At 44.8% G+C, this 20,826-nt stretch overlaps 1 protein-coding gene across 1 annotated transcript in view; it reads right to left on the bottom strand.

Annotated features, from left to right (window-relative positions):
* Positions 1 to 20,348, bottom strand: part of LOC142664210 (serine/threonine-protein kinase SBK1-like) — a 32,708-nt gene extending 12,360 nt beyond the window's left edge. The window contains exons 1-2 of the mRNA XM_075843248.1: positions 19,990 to 20,348; positions 19,766 to 19,833 (exon numbers count right to left, since the gene is read on the bottom strand). The gene's annotated coding sequence lies outside the window, so the exon portion shown is untranslated. The remainder of the gene's footprint in view (positions 1 to 19,765; positions 19,834 to 19,989) is intronic.
* Positions 20,349 to 20,826: the final 478 nt, after the last annotated feature.

The raw sequence follows: 20,826 nt of genomic DNA on the forward strand, positions 1-20,826 counted from the left end.
TGTATGGGCTGTGTTTGGATAGGTGGTGCCTGAGTGCTGCGTATGCCACCGCATGTGGTATGCTAGTGTATAATGAAATGACATCACAATTAAGCCAAACATATTCTTGGGACCATGTTTCATTCTGAAACGATCTAAGGACATCTTGAGTGTCTCTAAGAAAGCCTGGAGTATTCGTTGCCAGGGGCTGAAGGAGGGAATCCAGCCATTCTGAGAACCTTTCCAGGAGTGACCCTATACCAGATACAATGGGTCTCATCGGTGGAGGGTTGATATTTTTATGCGTCTTCGGAAGAGCATGTAGGATGGGAGTAGTTGGATATTCCACATCAATGTATGAAGACTGCTTCAGAGTAAGAAGGCCCTTGTTCACACCTTCCTGGATTAACTTTTTAATTTTTATTTGGAAATCTTTGGTAGGATTGTGGTCCAGAGTTCTGTAGGTGTCTTTATCCGAAAGCATGGTGGTTACTTCGGTTATATATGTTTCTCTATTCATAACCGTGATACTTCCTCCCTTGTCGGACTTCTTAATAATCAGGTAATTATTGTCCTTGAGAGACTTCATTGCTGTAAATAATCCATTGGACAGATTACTAGGATGTTTATGTGATTCTGTCAATTCTGTAAGGAGTTGTAGATCTTTCTCTATTGCGGTTTGGAATCTGTCCATTGATTGTTCTAGATCCCATCGGATAGAATTTAGGATTGTTGGTTTTCAGAGCAGTAGAAATGTTTACCCACTGTGCTTGTGTCTCTGAGCTCAAACTTTCCAAATCCGATAACGTTCTCAATTCGTCAAAATGATAGACTCTGGGATTGGGGACATTCTTGACTGTTTTATCTATTTCCAGATTTTGTGGGTCATATTTCAACTCCGTGCAATTGATGAAATGCCTCTTGATGGTAAGATCTCTAACAAATTTGTTAATATCTAAAAGTGTGTTGAAGGGATCAAAGTTGCACGAAGGAGCAAAATTGAGACCAAGTGAAAGCACCTCCTCTTGAGCTGGAGTAAGTACAGTAGATGACAAATTGATGATACTAAATTGAGGTATTAGATCCTCCGGAGCCTCAAGCGACGACCTTGGTCCTGATCTGGATGATTTATGTTTTCTCCCCCCTCTTCGGCCCCATTTTTTGACACCTTGAGTTGATTTTTGTCCAGACTGTATGGATGCAGGGGTCTTGATCTTGGATCATCATTATCAGAGGCTTCTGCAGAATCCAATTCCGTAGAACTGAAACTGACTCTAGAAACGCTATTGCCTCTGTTTCTTGAAAAATTCAGTTTCTTGAGGATAGACTTGAAATTATTGGGTGTCCTGTCCTCTTTGATCCAGGTATACACCTTATTATTAGCATAGTCTCTTGAATCCCGGAGAAATTTCTTCTTTTTGACTTCCGCTAATGATTAGTTAATTTTATTGATGTACTGGGAAGTACGAGATTCCAAAATTGCGAAATTAGGTGAGCTGGAGGCCGTATGGATCTGTGTTTCAACGGTTTGTATATCAGTTTCAAGACTTAGGAGCTTGTTTTCCTCTTCCTTGGTAATGAGTTCCATGAGTCTGAGGGAACAGTCAGTCAGTGTTTGGTTCCAATTGGTATAAAATTCATTTGAATATTTGAAAGATGGATTTTTCTTAATACGGAGACCCCTGGGGATCATATTTTTAGATATACAATTCTTAAGGGTTGTTAAATCCCACCACACCTTCGCTTCCTGAATTTTAAGTTTTTCCACCTGGTGGAAGAGGTCTTTGAGGCTGTGGTTGGTTTTCCATATTTCCAAAGACTTGAGCAGCCAATTCTGCTCTGCTAAATTGCGCTTCATTCAGCATTGTTGGCACGTGGTATTACTGTGTAGGAGTGTATAAATATCGATGTATTGTCATGTAACAAAAACACACAAATCTTCAGACCAAGAAAATTAATCCTCATGAGCATAAATACCTATTGCTGTAGATATATGCATAAACATCCGCCTTTCAATATTTGAAGACACAAAGTATGGGTATGTCTATATGAGAAGGAGCCCTGGGTATAGGGGTAAGCGCAGATGAGCACGTGAGGCTGAAGCCGATATTCAGTATAGAAAGTATGTAGAAAAACCTCCAGCTCACCTTGTGGCAGAAAATCCACTGCCTGCTGCACTCGGATCCTCGTGTCAGCACACATTGATTTGAAATAGAACAGAAGAGTAGATGGGATCCAGCGCAATGAAAAGATATATTTCCCAAACGGTAATATTAAAATGGAAACTGGTTCCAGTTTTATTGGATAACAGAGTAAAAACGGGAGTCAATGTCCCACAGAGGAAAGGTGGATGTATGAAAAAATATATATATGCTGCCTACGCGTTTCAGACGATTTTCTCGTCCTTAGTCATGGCTGAAGTGAGTGTTCTGACAGCAGGTTTAGGGTTTATATCCGGTCCATCACGGGTGATATTTGATTGCGGTTCAATGGAATTAAGGTGAAACGCAATAATGTGACTGAAGAAACAATAGCCCGTGTCACACGATAAGAGCCAACCACGTGTGCAATACAGTGCCGAAGATCGTGAAGCGTATTTGGTAAGTAGAAAACATTTTTATATATTTGTTACTAATGGTTGGTTGTTGGATAATATTTTAAATGTCAGATAATATGTTATTCTTCAGGAAAACTGATAGCTTGCCAAATGGACCGGAGATAAGCCCCAAGATGTTATAAAACCTTGTGCGTCAGAAATAGTACTTGGGAATAGAAAATTGTGTGGATACAACATATTAGGGAATGCTTAAAAATTATTATAGAATATAGGATAAAAAGTGACTTACATTAACACGTAAATATATATACGATGAACACATTCATTATTGTTACGTAGATTTGAAGATTGCAAGACCTACACAGTAATTGTAAGTATATATTGGTATGATATGAACATAAATGAAAATATAATGCCAGAGCAGAGAAAAAGTTTAGTGTCGTAAACTAATATTTCTTAATTCGATAGTACGAAAAAAGAAACAGTATAATGGAGAAGGCTGGCATCTTTGATTTACAACATGAGTTAGAGTGCCTTGGTGTACTTAAAACCGGTATTTACATAAATATGAGTATGGTGCCAAAGGAAAGGGAGATTTGATACTATAAGCTGATAGTTAATGATCGGATAGTGCGAAAAATTAATATTACGAAAGAAGCTGTTGTCCTAAATTTGTCTCTTTTGGTCAAGATCTTGCCAAAGGACTTAAAATAACTGGACGTACTTACAAAAGATATTTTTATTAATTTTAACTGAATCCCAAAGGGTCTTATAATTGTTAAATCATTATTTATATTGCTCTTAAAAGCTTGGGAATTTCTGGTTTAAGAGAAAGCCTATTTGTATAGTCCTTAACCCTGTCTCCTTCCGACTAGAGTTACCCCCGTCTTTTCGAATACACAACGTGTTTCATGCCTCCCTCCTGAAACGTTACTCCCCGTCCTTGGCTCCCTCGAGGAAACCTCCTGTCCCTGTTCTCACCCCTGAAGGGGTAGAATTCGAGGTGGCCAAGATTGTGGACAGCAGAATGGTCCAAGGCTCCCTCCAGTACCTGGTCCATTGAAGAGGATACGGGCCTGAGGAGAGGACTTGGGTACCCGCCCGGGATGTTCACGCTGGCGTATTGCTCAGGAGGTTCCATCTTCGGTTCCCCAATAAGCCAGGTCCACCTAGAAAGGGTCCAGTGGCCCCTCATAAAAGGGGGGGGGGTACTGTAAAGGATCTGCCAGACACAGCTTCTGTGTCGACGCCCGTGGTTACTCAGTCTGCACCTGCTGTCACTCTGATGGAGTGACTCCTTCTTCTACCACTGGGAGAGCCTATCACAGCCTGGCCAGACGGAGTTAGCTCCCGCCCTCTGTCTATTTATACCTTCGTTTCCTGCTTCTCCTTTGTCTGTGATTCTCTCTGGTTTCCTGGCTCTGCTGCTGCTTGTACTATTTGTCCTCTGCTTTATACTGACCCTGGCTTTACTGACTACTCTCTTGCTCTGCGTTTGGTACCTTGTACACTCCTGGTTTGACTCGGCTCGTTCACTACTCTTGTAGCTCACGGTGTTTCCGTGGGCATCTGCGCCTTTTCCCTTAGCGTCTTTGTACCCTTGTCTGTCTGTCTTCGTGCACATAGTGAGAGTAGGGACCGTCGCCCAGTTGTACGCCGTTGCAAGTAGGCAGGGACTGAGTGGCGGGTAGATTAGGGCTCACCTGTCTGTCTCCCTACCCCGTCATTACACTATCCTTCTCTTCCTCCTCTGTTGGACCCTGCGGGGAAATGTCTGGGGGGAAATGTCTTCATTTTACTCTTCTCACCTGAGAGATATGCCAAAGATGTCTGATATATGAAGGTCCCACCTCTATGTGGAGAACAATAAATCCCCTGATCTGCCTGGTGGGGTGATTACTGCATCCAGGTGGAGAATGAGTGGAAAGGTGACCACAAATGTGCACGACTCTCTCCATTCACTTGTATAGGAGTTCCATAAACATCTGAGCATGTCTAGAGGTGGCGTCGCATCTATAAGACATTTCTGTCATGTCCTGGTGAGAACTGTCTGTGCTGGGAATACCCCTTTACTCTATGTGGTGACGGCTCTGACAAGAGGTTTCTCTCAATGATCAATAAGTGAGGTTCTGTAAATCAGACATGTTGTCCCCTGTATGATTTCCATCTTCTCCTTTTTTCATAAAGACGTCTGCAGTACAAGATCCTCCAATTACTCACATTCACTATACATTAAATATCATTTAAAGAGGCTTTGTCACCACATTATAAGTGCCCTATCTCCTACATAAGGAGATGGGCGCTATAATGTAGTTGACAGCAGTGCTTTTTATTAGGAAAATTGATCTATTTTTAACACGTTATTATTGATTTTAGCTTTATGCTAATGACTTTCTTAATGCCCAAGTGGGCGTGTTTTTACTATTGACTAAGTGGGCATTGTAATGTGGAGTGTATGACGCTGAACAATCAGAGACCAATCAGTGACCAATCAGCGTCATACACTTCTCTCCATTCATTTACTCAGCGCATAGTGACCTGCGTTGTTCACGATGTGCTGTCTTATACTGACACATTAACGTTACTGAAGCGTCTTGACTGAATAGACATTCCTTCCAGCCAGGATGGGATGTCTATTCACAATCCTGCCACTTCGCTAACATTTGTGTGGTACTTACAGAAGAGCAAGCGTAAACTCGCGAGATCACCCGGTAAATGACAGGTTACAGCGAGATTACGCTTGCTCTACTGTAAGTACCACACAAACGTTAGCGAAGTGTCGGGATTGTGAATAGACATCCCGTCCTGACTGGAAGGAATGTCTATTCACTGTCAAGACGCTTCAGTAACGTTAATATGTCAGTATAAGACAGCACATAGTGAACAATGCAGTGTCACTATGCGCTGAGTAAATGAATGGAGAGAAGTGTATGACGCTGATTGGTCAGTGTCATACACTCCTCTTTATAACGCCCACTTGGTCAATAGTAAAAACACGACCAGTTGGGCATTAGGAAAGTCATTAGCATAAAGCTAATAACGTGGTAAAAATAGATTGTTTTTCTAAATAACAAGCACTGCTGTCACCTACATTATAGCGCCCATATTCTTATGTAGGAGATAGGGCACTTATAATGTGGTGACAGAGCATCTTTAAGATGGATCAATAGAGAACATACACATACTTGTATTCCTGTACTCAAAACTAACTATACAATAAATATCACATAAGAAAGTGAACAGCAGAGAGCATACACATACTTGTATTCCCCTTATCACATTTAACTAGACAGTGATCAGTAGAGAACATGCACATATTTGAAATCCTGTACTCAATACGAACTATACAATAAATATCACATAAGACAGTGATCATTAGAGAACATGCACATACTTGTATTCCTGTACTCAATACTAACTATACAATAAATATCACATAAGACAGTGACCAGTAGAGAACATACACATACTTGTATTGCCCTACTCACTTTTAACTAGAGAGTGAGCAGTAGTGAACATACACATACTTGTATTCCAGTACTCAATACTAACTATACCTGGGGTCTGAAGCACGCGGCCCGCAGGTGCATGTGGCACCTGAGGCTGTAATCTGTGGCCCGTGACCCACAGGGAGAGGAGAGAGAGTTTGGAAGGAGGATCGCTCCGTAATGACATCAGTTCTCTGGCGTTGCGACTGCATTGGAGAGGCCGCGGAGGGAGGATAGAGCAGTCGAAAGAAGGTGTGCTTCTTCATAACGTCAGTCCTCCGGCGATGCAAACGCAATGGTGAACCCGCGGGGAGAGGATAGAGCGGTCAGAAGGAAGGGGCGCTCCTTCATGACGTCAGTCCTCCCACACTGCGAATGAATGGTGAGCAGTGGCCGGACGTCCCATGTAGTGGAAACCCCCCTGTAGTAGTGGCCCACACACCCCACTTTTGACAGCGCTATACACCCCGGTCAAGGAGGGAGTCTCAATGGAGCTACCTACATGGAGGGGGCGTGTGACACTGTCAGCAGGGTTGGGTGTGTTGGGCCCATTCTACAGCAAAGGAATCCCAGCACAGTGAATCGACATGCTCTGGCTTGGGATTCCACTCCTATAAGGGGGATGTGTTACTATCTATAGGGGGGTGTGTGTGATGATCTACAGTGGTTTGTGCCACTATCTACAGAGGGCACTGTGGCACTACAGAGGGCACTGTGACCATATCTACAGAGGTCAATGTGACACTATCTACAGAGGTCAATGTGACACTATCTACAGAGGTCAATGTGACACTATCTACAGAGGGCAGCGTGTGGCAGTATCAGGGCAGCGTGTGGCATTATCTACAGAGGGCAGTGTGTGGCATTATCTACAGAGGGCACTGTGTATGGCATTATCTAGAGGGCACTGTGGCACTATCTTCTAAGGGCAGTGTGGCACTACCTACAGAGGGCACTGTGGCACAATCTACTTAGGGCACTGTGGCATTATCTACAGAGGACACTGTGACCATATCTTCAGAGGGCACTGTGGTAGCATCTACAGAGGGCACTGTGGCAGCATCTACAGAGGGCACTGTGGCAGCATCTACAGAGGGCACTGTGGCAGCATCTACAGAGGGCACTGTGGCAGCATCTACAGAGGGCACTGTGGCAGCATCTACAGAGGGCACTGTGGCAGCATCTACAGAGGGCACTGTGGCAGCATCTACAGAGGGCACTGTGGCAGCATCTACAGAGGGCACTGTGGCAGCATCTACAGAGGGCACTGTGGCAGCATCTACAGAGGGCACTGTGGCAGCATCTACAGAGGGCACTGTGGCAGCATCTACAGAGGGCACTGTGGCAGCATCTACAGAGGGCACTGTGGCAGCATCTACAGAGGGCACTGTGGCAGCATCTACAGAGGGCACTGTGGCAGCATCTACAGAGGGCACTGTGGCAGCATCTACAGAGGGCACTGTGGCAGCATCTACAGAGGGCACTGTGGCAGCATCTACAGAGGGCACTGTGGCAGCATCTACAGAGGGCACTGTGGCAGCCTCTAAAGAGGGTACTGTGGCATTATCTACAGAGGGCACTGTGGCATCTACAGAGGGCACTGTACTATCTACAGATGACACTGTGGTATTATCTACAGAGGACACTGTGGTATTATCTACAGACGGCACTGTGGCATTATCTACAGAGGGCACTGTGGCATTATCTACAGAGGACACTATTGGCATTAACTACAGAGGGCACTGTGGTATTAGCTACAGAAGACTCTGTAGCACTATCAAAAAAGGGGCTGCCCAATCTTGACATGTGTGTCTGTCAAACACTGCCAACTGAGCCGCCGGACAGCATTTAGCGACACTTAAACTGGAAAACTGGATTGTTGAAATAAGCACATGGAGAAATCTCTAAAATGTTAAACCTAACGATATTATTACAGTAATGTGGTATTATTACAGTGTAATATTGTTATAGTAGTTCAAATAACTAATCGATTAACAATAATTTTGTATTGTATCAAATTTGAAAGTAAACTTCCCATTTTTTCTTTATATGGCCAACTTACCCAGCCGAGTTTGAGACTCCTGAACTTTACAATAAATATCACATTAAACAGTGAGCAGTAAAGAACATGCACATACTTGTATTCCTGTACTCACATCTAACTATAAAATAAATATCATATAAGACAGTGATCAGTAGAGTACAAGCACATCCTTTTATTCCTGTACTCACATCTAACTATAAAATAAATATCACATAAGACAGTGATCAGTAGAAAACATGCCCATACTTGTATTCCTGTACTCACATCTCAATATACAATAAATATCACATAAGGCGGATAAGTAGAGAACATACACACTTGTATTCCCATACTCAAAACTAACTATAAATTAAATATCACGTAAGAAAGTGATCAGTAGAGAACATATTAACTGTAAAATAAATATCACATAAGTCAGTGATCAGTAGAGAACATGTTCATACTTGTATTGCTGTACTCATATTTAACCATACAATAAATATCACATAAGACAGTGATCAGTAGAGAACATACACATACTTGTATTCCTGTACTCACATCTAACTAACTATACAATAAACATCAAATACGACAGTAATCAGTAGAGAACATGCACATTCTTGTATTCTGTATTCCCATCTAACTGTACAATAAATATCACATAAGACAGTGACCAGTAGAGAACATGCACTTATTTGTATTCCTGTACTCACATCTAATTACACAATAAATATCACATAAGACAGTGAACAGTAGAGAACATGCATATACTCGTATTCCCCTTATTAGAGATGAGCGAACCGGGACAACCGAACCCGGTTTCGGTCCGAACATCGCAGCGAATCCGAACTTCACCGGGTTCGGCCGAACACGTTTTGACCGACACCGGCTACATTTTGGCGCCTGCCACATGTTAGATCTAAAATGGGGGATTTAAAAATATCACCTGACATCAGGCTACCCCATAATGCCTTGCAAACGGCTCTCCCAGCCAATCGGGAGGCAGCATAGGGGCGGGTTCAAGCCTGCAATAATAGTCTATGCACGGAGCTCAGCGGCCATTTCAGAGACAGGAGCTGTAGGGATAGCATCTCTGTGCAGTAAGGGAAAGCTTTAGGAATCTAAAAGCCAGAAATCCAGCAATCGAAGGGGCTCATCCACTACAGCGAGAGTCTACTCTCAACATCCAAATTGCAATACAAATTCTCCATTTGCCAAGCCAGTGTGTGAATAAGCTTTTATAAGGGGCTCATCCCCGTTGCATGGGTTAACAATCCAACTTGCAATCCAGGCAGGCAGCTGTAGTACTACAACGCCCAGCATTCCCTGAGTGCACAGTGGCTGATAGAAATTCTCATTCATTGCCATTTGCCAAGCCAGTGTGTGAATAAGCTTTTATAAGGGGCTCATCCCCGTTGCATGGGTTAACAATCCAACTTGCAATCCAGGCAGGCAGCTGTAGTACTACAACTCCCAGCATTCCCTGAGTGCACAGTGGCTGATAGAAATTCTCATTCATTGCCATTTGCCAAGCCAGTGTGCGAATAAGCTTTTATAAGGGGCTCATCCCCGTTGCATGGGTTAACAATCCAACTTGCAATCCAGGCAGGCAGCTGTAGTACTACAACGCCCAGCATTCCCTGAGTGCACCGTGGCTGATAGAAATTCTCATTCATTGCCATTTGCCAAACCAGTGTGTGAATAAGCTTTTATAAGGGGCTCATCCCCGTTGCATGGGTTAACAATCCAACTTGCAATCCAGGCAGGCAGCTGTAGTACTACAACGCCCAGCATTCCCTGAGTGCACCGTGGCTGATAGAAATTCTCATTCATTGCCATTTGCCAAGCCAGTGTGTGAATAAGCTTTTATAAGGGGCTTATCCCCGTTGCATGGGTTAACATCCAACTTGCAATACAGGCAGCCTTTTTAGTACTACAACGCCCAGCATTCCCTGACTGACTGGCACCTTATGAGTCACTGATTTTCCGCCAGTCCGAATAACAATTTAAAAGGGCCTCATTTCTGTCTAAGGGTTTAATTCAACGTGCTAATTAAGTACAGCCGGTGACTTTGGTGCTATTATACAAGTCACAGCATACACTGACTGCCACCTATTCACAGTCACTCATTTGAAGCCAGTCTAAATAATATTTTATAAGGGCCTCATTCCTCTAGTAGGGGAAGGGGTTTTGATTCAACTTGCTGCACTCCAACAGTGAAATGTCTGGTAAAAAAAAGGTTGTGAAAGGACGGGGTAGAGGAAAAAACACCCATGCCATGTCCTCTTCCAGTCCAAATGTTGGATCTGTTGGTGCCAGACCCAGTACCAGCATTTTTGGCACAAGACTTGTGCCCAGTTCTACTAGTAGCAGCAGCCATGTGCCTGCAGGTAGTAGTAGCAGTATCAGTAAGCCAGACTTGTCCATCTCCTCCGGTGGGCGGGTTAGTTTAGACAATACGGCCATTGTGGACTGGTTGACTGGCTCGCGGTCATCTCAGCAGGAAGACTATGACGATCTGGCTTCAAGCCAGGTTTCGTTGGATTCCAGATCCTCTACAGTTCCTTGGCACAGTGACAGTACTAATATGAGTATTTCTAGCGTTTCCATCCCATCATCTATGTCTTCACTCCCCCTTCCTAGCGGGAAGCCATCTTTCCTGAGAGTCCTAAGAGACATCTCCTCGGGTGCGAAGGAAGATACTGAACAACATAGTGATGATGATTTGTTTTCTGCAAGTCAACCAACGGAGTGTATTGCGGCGGTGGTGGAGGTGGAAGCGGTGTCCGAGGCGCATAGCTGTGGTAGTGGGGGTGTTGGTGGTAGCCGTGGTGGCAGACGCAGTAATGAGGGGGGGCATGGAGCCCGCCATGATGTCACATCGCATTCATAACACAGTGACAGAAGTGGCAGGGATGATGAGGAGGGCTATGATGATGTTGTTTTAGACAGGACGTGGGAACCAGGTGACGAGGTGATGACGGCATCAGAGGAGGAGGGTAGTAGTGGCGGCACTGGCAGTGATAAACAGCCAAGCCAAGGTAGGGGCAGAAGTAAATCTACAAAACGTTGCAGCTGTAGCGTCAGCTCAGGAGCCGGTGACGGCGACACTGCTGCTACTGGTGTAGGCTTCCGAAAAAAGCCTGCCAGACAAGGGGCAAGCTCGGGTGGTGGTGCTGGTGGACGTGGCACTACCTCTTTACGGTACTCTGACGTGTGGCAATTTTTCTGTACCTTCCCAGAGGACAAAAACATGGCACAGTGCCGTATCTGCAAGCAGAAAGTAAGGCGTGGGCAGGGCAGCAATGTAGGAACTACCGCTCTACGTAAACACATGGAGCGGCATCACAAGGCCATGTGGGACAATCGACATGCCCCACCATCATGTACATCTAATGAAGACCCCTCTGCAGCTGCTGCTGCTGCTCCGAGTCCCTGTCATCTAAGTAGTAGCCAGGCCTTATCCACCATGTAGTTGTCATCATCATCATCACTGTCATCTAGTGCTCCTCCTACGTCCCGTCAGTTATAGGACAGTCCCTGCCAGAATGTAGCCAACAGGGCCTTATTGTTCCCCAACAGTTCTCCCGCCAGGGTGTGGAAATGGATGGCATACTCGCCCATGGAGCTGTCTCCCTGGCATAGGTTTAACAAGGATGCTGCTGCAGATTAGACTCATCCAGACTCCTTAAACACTGTGCGAAATGTCCGTAGGAACCCCTGGAAGTCACGGGTCTCTGATCCTTGTATCTCTAAGATAGGATTCGCCCATGCAAGGGCCCTGACAGTGAGGAGAGAGACGATGAAAGAGTCCCTTGCGCCATCAGACAAAAATGCCCTTTCATGCAGGCTGAAGTGGATCTGGCACTGGTTCAAAAATCCATGGCAGGTTCTTGCATCTCCATCATAGCAGTCAGGAAGTGGCAAAGAAAATCGGGGATCAGCACTGCCAGGAGGTGAAGTCGGAGGATCATTACCCCCAGGAGGTGTCTTTGGAGGAACGGCAGCTTGCACCTCCAGTCGATGTGCAATAATGTTCAAGGCCTGGAGGAGTTGGTCCTGTCAGGACCGGAGGTCTAGAATCTCCGCCCGCATCTCTTGTGACGTCGTCATGGTCTTGGATTGACCAGCGGGGTTTATGGCCTGAGCATACTGTCACGTTGGGTACGTGGACCCACTGGGACGTACCGCCTTGACGGTATGGCAGTTGGCCAACAGGACAAATGTCACAGTCTATAGTTCATATAGTGTACCTGTGGAAGCTCAGACAGTAGCAACACAGGCTCGACTGGGACTAGGAAGCAGGCAGGCAGCAAGCAGTCGCCAGACGTGGAGAAGCAGGACAGGCATGGTACATAGCACAACATGACTTCAGCTCAGCACGGCACTTGACCAGCATAGCACGGGATACAGGTTACAGGCAGAAGGAACAGGATACACTTGGAACTGGAAAACACTAGGAGACCATTTGCTTAGACAAACCTAAGGTAGGACAACAGCGCTCAGGCAAGGCAAGAAGGGGCTGGGCCCCTCTTATAGTCCAGGGTGCTCATGGGCTAATTTTGACTTAAACTCAGGTGCGCGTGCTGGCCCTTTAAGAGCGGGAGCAAGCATGCGCACCCTACGGGACCCAGCCGAAGTAAGCGGAAGTGAGCGCTGGCCTCTCCTGAGTAGGAGGCTGGGGCCAGCATTCACAGATTCATTGCTGAGGCTGTCAGGATGTGAGTAAGCCTGACGGCCTGTGGCCATGGGCATTACACATGCACATACTTGTATTCCCATGCTCAATATGTTCTATACAATAAATATCACAAAAGACCGTAATCAGTAAAGAACGTGCACATACTTGTATTCCTGTATTCAATACCAACTATTTAATAAATATCACCTAAGACAGTGATCAGTAGAGAACATACACTTACTTGTATTCCTGTACTCACATCTCAATATACAATTAATATCACAGAAGACGGATCAGTAGAAAACATACACATGCTGGTATTCCTGTACTCAATACGAACTATGCAATAAATATCACATAATACATTGATCAGTAGAGAACATACACATACTTATAGTCCTCTACTCACATTTAACTAGACAGTGATCAGTAGAGAACATGCTCATACTTGTATTCTTGTACTCACATCTTCATATACAATAAATATCACATAAGACAGTGAGCAGTAGAGAACATGCACATACTTGTTGTCACGATGTGGGGTGTGGACCCACTGGGCCGTACTGCATAGCGGGATGGCAGTTGGCCAAACAGGTATAGTACCGAGTCTATAGTCCAGAGAGTGTACCTGTGGCAACTCGGAAAGCAGCAAGGCAGGCTTGGCTGAGACCAGGTGGCAGGTAGACGTCAGGCGTGGCGTAGCAGAACAGGTGTGGAATGCAGCAACACGACAACAGCCCAGCACGGTAGTTGATTTGGATAGCACGGGATACAGGATACAGGGAACACTTGGGAACTGGAAGACAATAGGAGACTATTTGCAAGACAAACTTTGGGTAATGAACAACGCCCAGGCAAAAAACAAGAGGGCAGAGCCCCTTTTATAGTCCAGTAGCATTCTGGGCTTGATTGTAGACTTCCTTCAATTATGCGCGCACTGGCCCTTTAAGACCGTGCACGCGAGGGCACGCGCGTCCACCCGGGGACAGTCTCGATACCAGGAAGTGAGTGGGGCGCCTCACTGGAGGATGACGCTGCAGAGAAGACACATGTCCATGGCCACGACCATCGAGGGGTAAGTCAGAACAACGGGCCGTTGCCATAGACGTTACACTTGTATTCCTGTACTCACATCTAACTATACAATAAATATCACATAAGACAGTGATCAGTGGAGAACATGCACATACAGATGTAGCCATCTTTACCTTGACTTTTAACGCATTAAGGCCTAATTTACACGAACAAGTGCGTTTTGAGCGCATGAAAAATGCAGCGTTTTGCGAGCATTGCAGTTCCGTGTGTCATCAGTGTTTGGTGCGTGTCTGCGTTATTTTTGCACGTATGGCATCCTTATGTCACATGGTTTTTACGTAAACAAAATTAAATGAAGGAGGTGGTTTTAATTTTATCATCATTTCTTGAGCAACTGTTGCGAGATTCACGCACAGCACATGGCTGTGCATCCATGTGCTGTCCGTGATTTTCATGCACTTATTGACTTCAATGGGCGCGTGATGCGCAAAAAACGCTCAAGTATAGGACATGCAGTGAGTTTCACGCAGCAGAGACACGCTGCGTGAAAAACACGGAATGTCTGAATGTGCGTAATTTTCATGCGCGTATCACGGACCTGAAATACGCTCGTGTAAATTAGGCCTAAATAAACAGTGGCTAGATCCCTTATCTTGACTTTTTCAATGACATTTCAATGGCTTTTGTTGTGTGATATCACACTGAAGCAAGAGTCAAGTTGTAACGTCTTTGGCCTTGTACCGTACAATGTTTATTTATGTGACAACTGCCCGGCCGGAGCATCGGCAGTTGGAAAGTATATAGCCATGTTGTGAAGGAATTAATAAAAATGTATAGAAAATATTGCCTACAGCGGTGTACACAGCCTTTAAGTGGCTAATAAGCAGGCGATGCCCTGACAATTTTTTGGGTTTCAGGAACTCAGGAGGATATATAAGAGGACAGGACTACAACTCCCAGCATGTCCAGGCTGTTATTATGGGATATCAGAGGAACTTACATAGAGAGGGTATAAGAGGAGAGAACTAATACTCCCAGCATGCCCAGACAGTTATTATGTGATATCAGAGGACATTACAGGGAGGAGTATAATAGGAGAGAACAGCAACTCCCAGCATGCCCAGGCAGTTATTATGTGATATCAGAGGACATAACATGGAGGGGTATAAGAGGAGAGAACTACAACTCCCAGCATGTCCAGACAGTTATTATGTGATATCAGGGGACATTACAGGGAGGAGGTAAAAGAAGAGAGAACTACAACTCCCAGCATGTCCAGACTGTTATGTGATAGCAGAGGACATTACAGGGAGGAGTATAATAGGAGAGAACTACAACTCCAAGCATGTTCAGACTGTTATTATGGGATATCAGAGGCTATTACAGGATAGAGGTATAATAGGAGAGAACTACAACTCCCAGCATGTCCAGGCTGTTATTATGTGATATCAGAGGACATTACAGAAGGGAGTATAAGAGAAGAGGACTACAACTCCCAGCATGTCCAGACTGTTATTATGGGATACCAGAGGACATTACAGAGAGGGGTATAAGAGGAGAGAACTACAACTCCCAGCATGTCCAGGCTATTATTATGGGATACCAGAGGACATTACAGAGAGGGGTATAAGAGGAGAGAACTACAACTCCCATCATGTCCAGGCTGTTATTATGTGATATCAGGGGGCATTACATGGAGGGGTATAAGAGGAGAAGACTACAACTCCCAGCATATCGAGGCTGTTATTATGGGATATCAGTGGACATTAGAGGGAGGGGTACAAGAGGAGAGAACTACAACTCCCAGCATGTCCAGGCTGTTATTATGGGATACCAGAGGACATTACAGAGAGGGGTATAAGAGGAGAGAACTACAACTCCCATCATGTCCAGGCTGTTATTATGTGATATCAGGGGGCATTACATGGAGGGGTATAAGAGGAGAAAACTACAACTCCCAGCATATCGAGGCTGTTATTATGGGATATCAGTGGACATTAGAGGGAGGGGTACAAGAGGAGAGAACTACAACTCCCAGCATGTCCAGGCTGTTATTATGGGATACCAGAGGACATTACAGTGAGGAGGTATAAGAGGAGAGAACTACAACTCCCAGCATGTCCAGACTGTTACTATGTGATATCAGAGGACATTACAAAGAGGAGTATCAGAGGAGAGAACTACAACTCCCAGCATGCCCAGGCTGTAATTATAGGGTATCAGAGGACATTACAGGGAGAAGGTATAAGAGGAGAATACTACAATTCCCAGCATGACCAGTTTGTTATTATGGGATATCAGAGAACATTACAGGGAAGAGGTATAAGAGGAGATAACTACAACTCCCAGCATGTCCAGGCTGTTATTATGTGATATCAGAGGACATTACAGGAGAAGGTATAAGAGGAGAGGACTACAACTCCCAGCATTTCCAGACTGTTACTATGGGATTTCAGAAGACATTTCAGGGAGGTGTTATAAAAGGCTGTTATTATGTGATATCAGAGGACATTACAGGGAGTAGTATAAGAGAGAACTACAGCTCCCAGCATGTCCAGACTGTTATTATGTGATATCAGAGGACATCACAGGGAGGAGGAATAAGAGGAGAGAACTACAACTCTCAGCATGTCCAGGCTGTTATTATGTGATATCAGAGGACATTACAGGGAGGAGTATAAGAGAGGACTACAACTCTGAGCATGTGCAGGCTGTTATTATGTGATATCAGAGGACATCACAGGGAGGAGGAATAAGAGGAGAGAACTACAACTCTCAGCATGTCCAGGCTGTTATTATGTGATATCAGAGGACATTACAGGGAGTAGTATAAGAGAGGACTACAACTCCGAGCATGTCCAGACTGTTATTATGAGATTTTTAGAGGACACAACAGGGAGGAGGTATAAGAGGAGAGAACTACAACTTCCAGCATGTCCAGACTGTTATTATGTGATATCAGAGGACATTACAGGGAGGAGGTATAAAAGGAGAGAACTACAACTTCCAGCATGTCCAGACTGTTATTATGTGATATCAGAGGACATTACAGGGAGGAGGTATAAAAGGAGAGAACTACAACTCCCAGCATGTCCAGACTGTTATTATGTGATATCAGAGGACATTACAGGGAGGAGGTATAAAAGGAGAGAACTACAACTCCCAGCATGTCCAGACTGTTATTATGTGATATCGGAGGACATTAGAGGGAGGAGATATAAGAGAATAGGACTACAACTCCCAGCATGTCCAGGCTATTATGGGATACCAGAGGACATTACATGGAAGGGTATAAGAGGAGAGAACTACAACTCCCAGCATGTCCAGACTGTTATTATGTGATATCAGAGGACATTACAGGGAGGAGGTATAAGAAGAGAGGACTACAACTCCCAGCATGTCCAGACTGTTATTATGTGATATCAGAGGACATTACAGGGAGGAGTATAAGAGGAGAGAACTACAACTTCCAGCATGACCAGACTGTTATTATGTGATATCAGAGGACATTACAGGGAGGAGGTATAAGAGGACAGGACTACAACTCCCAGCATGTCCAGACTGTTATTATGTGATATCAGAGGACATTACAGGGAGGAGGTATAAAAGGACAGAACTACAACTTCCAGCATGTCCAGACTGTTATTATGGGATATCAGAGGACATTACAGAGAGGAGTATAAGAGGAGAAAACTACAACTCCCAGCATGTCCAGGCTATTATGGGATATCAGAGGACATTACAGGGAGGAGGTATAAGAGCAAAGGACAACTCCCAGCATGTCCAGACTGTTATTATGTGATATCAGAGGACATTACAGGGAGGAGTATCAGAGAGGACTACAACTCCCAGCATGTCCAGGCTATTATTATGGGATACCAGAGGACATTACATGGAAGGGTATAAGAGGAGAGAAATACAACTCCCAGCATGTCCAGACTGTTATTATGTGATATCAGAGGACATTACAGGAGGAGACATAAGAGGAGAGAACTACAACCCCCAGCATGTCCAGGCTGTTATTATGTGATATAAAAGGACATTACAGGGAGCAGTATAAGAGGAGAGAACTACAACTGCCAACATGTCCAGGCTGTTATTATGGGATATCAGAGGAAGTTACAGGAGGAGGCATAAGAGGAGAGAACTACAACTCCCAGCATGTCCAGTCTGTTTTTATGTGATATCAGAGGAAATTACAAGGAGGAGTATAAGAGAAGAGGACTACAACTCCCAGCATGTCCAGACTGTTATTATGTGATATCAGAGGACACTACAGGGAGGAGGTAAAAGAGGAGAAGACTACAACTCCCAGCATGTCCAGACTGTTATGTTATATCAGAGGACATTACAGGGAGGAGTATAAGAGGAGAGAACTACAACTGCCAGCATGTCCAGGCTGTTATTATGGGATATCCGAGGAAATTACAGGAGGAGGCATAAGAGGAGAGGACTACAACTCCCAGCATGTCCAGACTGTTATTATGTGATATCAGAGGACATTACAGGAAGGGGTATAAAAGGAGAGAACTGCAACTCCCAGCATGTCCAAACTGTTATGTGATATCAGAGGACATTACAGGGAGGAGTATAAGAGAAGAGGACTACAACTCCAAGCATGTCCAGGCTATTATTATGGGATACCAGAGGACTTTACATGGAGGGGTATAAGATGAGAGAAATACAACTCCCAGCATGTCCAGACTGTTATTATGTGATATCAGAGGACATTACAGGGAGGAGGTATAAGAGGAGAAGACTACAACTCCCAGCATGTCCAGACTGTTATTATGGGATATCAGAGAACATTACAGGGAGGAGGTATAAGAGGAGAGAACTATAACTCCCAGCATGTCCAGGCTGTTATTATGTGATATCAGAGTACATTACAGGAGGAGGTATAAGAGGAGAAGACTACAACTCCCAGCATGTCCAGACTGTTATTATGGGATATCAGAGAACATTACAGGGAGGAGGTATAAGAGGAGAGAACTAAAACTCCAACCATGTCCGGGTAGTTATTATGTGATATCAGAGGACATTATAGGAGGAGGTATAAGAGTACAGAACTACAACTCCCAGCATGTCCAGGCTGTTATTATGTGATAGTAACAAAAGAGAGAAAGGATCCAGCGATGCGTGGTATAAGTGGGGAAACTCTGTTTCCACTTTATTGAAGTGTAAGCGGACAAAGCTTTACAGAACACCAGGAGGGATGTCACTCGTCTCAGCCATGATTAAGAGCACAGTCAGTGCTTGAAACGCGTAGGCTTCTATCTATTTGCCATTCCTACCACCTTGTCATCCCTCCTGGTGTTCTGTAAGGCCCTGTTCACACGGAGTTTTTTGCAGGAGGAAAATTCCTCCTGTAAAAACTGACCCTGGAGGTTTTCATGTTTGATGTGGTTTTTGACGTGGTTTTTGACGTGGTTTTTGAGGCGGTTTTCCAGGCAGTTTTCCAGGCAGTTTTTGCCGAGGTTTTCACACGCATGAGGCTGGGTTCACACAACCATGTTACGTCCATAATGTACGGAACGTATTTCGGCCGGAAGACCCGGACCGAAGACAGTGCAGGTAGCCGGGCTCCTAGCATCATAGTGATGTACGACGCTAGGAGTCCCTGCCTCTGCGTGGAACTACTGTCCCGTACTGTAATCATGATTACAGTATGGGACAGTTGTCCTGCAGCGAGGCAGGGACTCCTAGCGTCGTACATCACTATGATGCTAGGAGCCCGGCTCCCTGCACTGTCTTCGGTCCGGGTCTTCCGGCTGAAATACGTTCCGTACATTACGGACGTAACATGGTCGTGTGAACCCAGCCTGACATCCTTCTGTCAACGGATCTGTCACCATTGAAATGAATGGTGATGCAAACGGAACTTACTTCACACTTGCCTTTCCGTTGAGGGGTTCCCCTGACTGAAAGCACCGACGGAACCCCTCAGCAGAAACCACGCTGATGTGAACAGGCCCACATTAAAAAAAAAAAAGTATACTTACTTCTTGAATCAATTTCCCAACATCAATGTCCATTCGGTGGTACACCTCTGCTGTCGTCATTTCTGTTCCTGAAATGTTAAAAAAAAATAAAAAAGAGATGACATACATGAACAACTGCATAACAAAATTAAAAAATTAAAAATTAAAAAAAATATCTAAAAAAAAAAAATGCACAGCTCCATACATGTATAGCATGTATGGAACATAGGAGCAATTGCACTTACTTGTATTCGATTTGGATGCAGGACTTCGGTTTTCTGTATCCCTGAGTTCTGTCCACGATGTTTTTCAGGCTCCACGAGCAGACAGGAAATGACAGCCCCTTGCTGGGCTGGACTAGCAGCAGGAGACGACTCCTGCAAGAAACTCCTCCAAATCACTCGGCAATATACTCGTCAGAAAACACCTCACTAGTTCGAGGTGTTTTTTGACGTGTCCCCATTGCTTTCAATGCGGTTTTGGACGCGGAAACCGCATCAAGAAGGGTCATGTCCCTTCTTTTTGCCACGAGGCGTTTTTTTTACTCGCGGTAAAAAAACGCCTCCGTCTCCCATTGAAATCAATGGGAGTCATTTTGGGTCGTTTTTGGCGCGTTTTCCGACGCGTTTTCCGCGTCAAAAAACGTGTCAAAAAACTCCGTGTGAACAGGGCCTAAAGCTTTGTCCGCTTACACTTCAATAAAGTGGAAACCGAGTTTCCCCAATTATACCACGCATCGCTGGATCCTTTCTCTCTTTTGTTACTATTACCTGCTGTGTGCCGTCGCGGAAGACCCGGCGGGCGATATTGGAACACAGGAGCGTGGAGCTGGTGAGCTGGAGGTTTCCTCCCATCCCCTTTCTCCCTGCTATAACTACTGTTATTATGTGATATCAGAGGACATTACAGAAGGGAGTATAAGAGAAGAGGACTACAACTCCCAGCATGTTTAAGCTGTTATGATATACCAGAGGACATTACAGGGAGGGGTATAAAAGGAGAGAACTACAACTCCCAGCATGTCGAGGCTGTTATTATGGGATATCAGTGTACATTACAGGGAGGGGTATAATAGGAGAGAA

This window comes from Rhinoderma darwinii, chromosome 1 (genome assembly GCF_050947455.1).
Source record: "Rhinoderma darwinii isolate aRhiDar2 chromosome 1, aRhiDar2.hap1, whole genome shotgun sequence".
In the NCBI taxonomy this organism is placed as follows: Eukaryota; Metazoa; Chordata; class Amphibia; order Anura; family Rhinodermatidae; genus Rhinoderma; species Rhinoderma darwinii.